This window comes from Ammodytes marinus (genome assembly GCF_949987685.1).
Source record: "Ammodytes marinus genome assembly, chromosome: 13".
NCBI classification, from domain to species: Eukaryota; Metazoa; Chordata; class Actinopteri; order Uranoscopiformes; family Ammodytidae; genus Ammodytes; species Ammodytes marinus.
Genome location: NC_137217.1, coordinates 28696734 through 28699710, shown reverse-complemented (window position 1 = coordinate 28699710; position 2977 = coordinate 28696734).

Sequence of the window (2977 nt, the reverse complement as noted above, 5' to 3'; positions counted from 1 at the left end):
TCTCTCTGTGTGTCTCTCTCTCTCCGTTCCCCTCATCACTCTCTCCTCTCGTCACTGCCTATAACTCCGGAGTGAGAAGCATAGAAAGTTTATGTAAGAGTAAAAGTGTGTGTGTGTGTGTGTGTGTGTGTGTGTGTGTGTGTGTGTGTGTGTGTGTGTGTGTGTGTGTGTGTGTGTGTGTGTGTGTGTGTGTGTGTGTGTGTGGTAGAGGCCCTCTGTTAAACTAACACACACCCAGGTGGTCCCAGGACTACCTTTGTCTGTCCCCTCTCTCTCCTGCAGGCATGCAAGCCGGGCCACCGCAGAAACAAAAAGGCACATTTCAATGTGTGACTTCAGAGATGTGTGTTTGTGTGTGTGTGTGTGTGTGCGCGTGTGTGTGTGTGTGTGTGTGTGTGTGTGTGTGTGTGTGTGTGTGTGTGTGTGTGTGTGTGTGTGTGTGTGTGTGTGTGTGTGTGTGTGTGTGTGTGTGTGTGTGCGAGTGTGTGTGTGTGTGTGTGTGTGTGTGTGTGTGTGTGTGTGTGTGTGTGTGTGTGTGTGTGTGTGTGTGTGTCTGTGTGTGTTTAGTTGTTTTGCAATGGGAGGAATCGCTGGTTTATAAAGCATCAACATGTCCGACAGCTGTGGGACAGATCTGCAGCTGTGTGTGTGTGTGTGTGTGTGTGTGTGTGTGTGTGTGTGTGTGTGTGTGTGTGTGTGTGTGTGTGTGTGTGTGTGTGTGTGTGTGTGTGTGTGTGTGTGTGTGTGTGTGCGTCGGGGTCGTCTGTTGGCAGGAAGCAGTAGGCAGCGAGTGATGTGGTCAGACCCTCTGTCACCAGAGAGAGAGAGAGAGAGAGAGAGAGGTCCTGTGTAGTGTGTGTGTGTGTGTGTGTGTGTGTGTGTGTGTGTGTGTGTGTGTGCAATCGGGTTGGTGTGTGTGTGTGTGTGTGTGTGTGTGTGTGTGTGTGTGTGTGTGTGTGTGTGTGTGTGTGTGTGTCTCGTCTTCTCTTCTTCCTGTTTTCTTTTTCCTGATCATCGTTCTTCATTAGAGAAAGAAAAAAACACACACACTCACACACACAGACACACACACACACACACACACACACACACACACACACACACACACACACACAATGGGACTCATTTGGCTTTTCTCAAAGGTTGATACTGATAGCTGTTGATTCATTTTGAGTTTCAGACACCGAGAAAATAGGAGAGGATTTTGATAATATTCAAATGTTGTGTTTTTACTGTTGAAGTCAGGAGCAGCGTGACATTGTAAATGTGTTTTAATCATTCATATATACATATTTCAGATAGGAGCTTATTTCGCCTTTCTAGTCCCTATGGCATGTTGATGTCAAACACACAACTGAATCATTATTTTATCGAAGACATTTTTCATGAAAATGATAAAAAAAAATATTAATGATTTCAGTATTAAGCTTTTTTTTTATGATTTTTGCAATCTGAAAAACATTCTTGAATCAGCAGGTTCAGAGGTTTCCAATGAGCTGTTGATCAATTTTACATTTAACATGAAATGAATTAAATTGCATCATGTCTTTTGGTTCAAACTCCACTCATTTGATTCTTAATCAAGCAACAACATTAGCTACATGTGTCAGAGCGGCTAAGGAAAGCAATTATTTTTTCATTTTACTATTCAGATTATTTTAATTATGATTTTGTGACACACTGTCATCTCTAGTTTTGTTCGGTTTTCCTTGATTTTCAATACACTTTCAATGTGAACTCAGGTTGGGTGTTATATTAACTGATAGGAATAAAATAAGGAAATCAAGTGAGAGAGACACGTAAATCCAAAAGTGCTTTTTTTCTGAATTTATTTTTTTCCGGAAAGAAATGTGATGGAAAAAAACTGAAGAGGGACATTTTTGTAAATACACAGAGTGGTGTGTGTGTGTGTGTGTGTGTGTGTGTGTGTGTGTGTGTGTGTGTGTGTGTGTGTGCGTGCGTGTGTGTGTGTGTGTGCGTGTGCGTGCGTGCGTGTGTGTGTGTGTGTGTAGGAGGTAAATTGAGGGAGTCGGGGGGACAATTAGATGGGAATTTCCAGTGTTGGTGAGCGGGTGAGCTTTTGTTACAGCGCGGAGGGAGAGCGAGGGACCCAAAATGTTTTATATGTTTTTTATATTGTTTATTCGATTCGAACCATTATAAAACATTTGTTACTTGATATACTCATGAATGATAATATTTATACAGTGAGGCTTATAGAGAGAGAGAGAGAGAGAGAGAAGACTAAAGAGAGAGATGGAGAGAGAGAGAAAGAGAGAGAGATAGGAAAGAAAAATAGGAGGATAGCAGGAGAAAAAGACAGAAAATATCAAGGAGACTGTTTTGTCATCAGATAAGTGAAATACATGTAATAGACGGACCAGTCATTCCTCTTTCTGTTTTATTATTTTACAAAAAGTGCTAGAAGTCTCAAATCTCACAAATTATTTTCTCACTTATTAGTTTTTCACCCTGTGATTTTAGGTTCAGTGCCAATGCAGAAAAGCAGTGTTTCATATGTAGAGCTGGTCAGATACTTGGAGCTGTCCTATTCATGCGATTAATGTTGTTAACCCCCTAGGAGTCCAGGGCTATTTTTTTGCCTCACCTATTTGACCTGATAGTTATTTATTTCATTCTGACATACTATTTTTAATATCTCAACCTTAATCCTAACCAAGTTGTTTTCAGTTGCTTATCCACAATTAATTTTATTTTGGACATAATATGATTTTTGTAGAATTTTGTTAAAATGTTTGTCTGTTGATTTAGTGGCTACTGTTCAGCCTTAGTAGACAAAACAAATGAAGCAAGACAGTGTTTATGTAGCAATGTCTAAAGGGGCTTTAATAACGGGTAACAGTGGATCTCTCTTCCCAGAACGGACGGACATGCAATAGACAGTCTTTATGCACAGACCAATTATAAAGTAACGATATGGACAATCACGCTGAGAAAATTATGAAGAGATACAAAC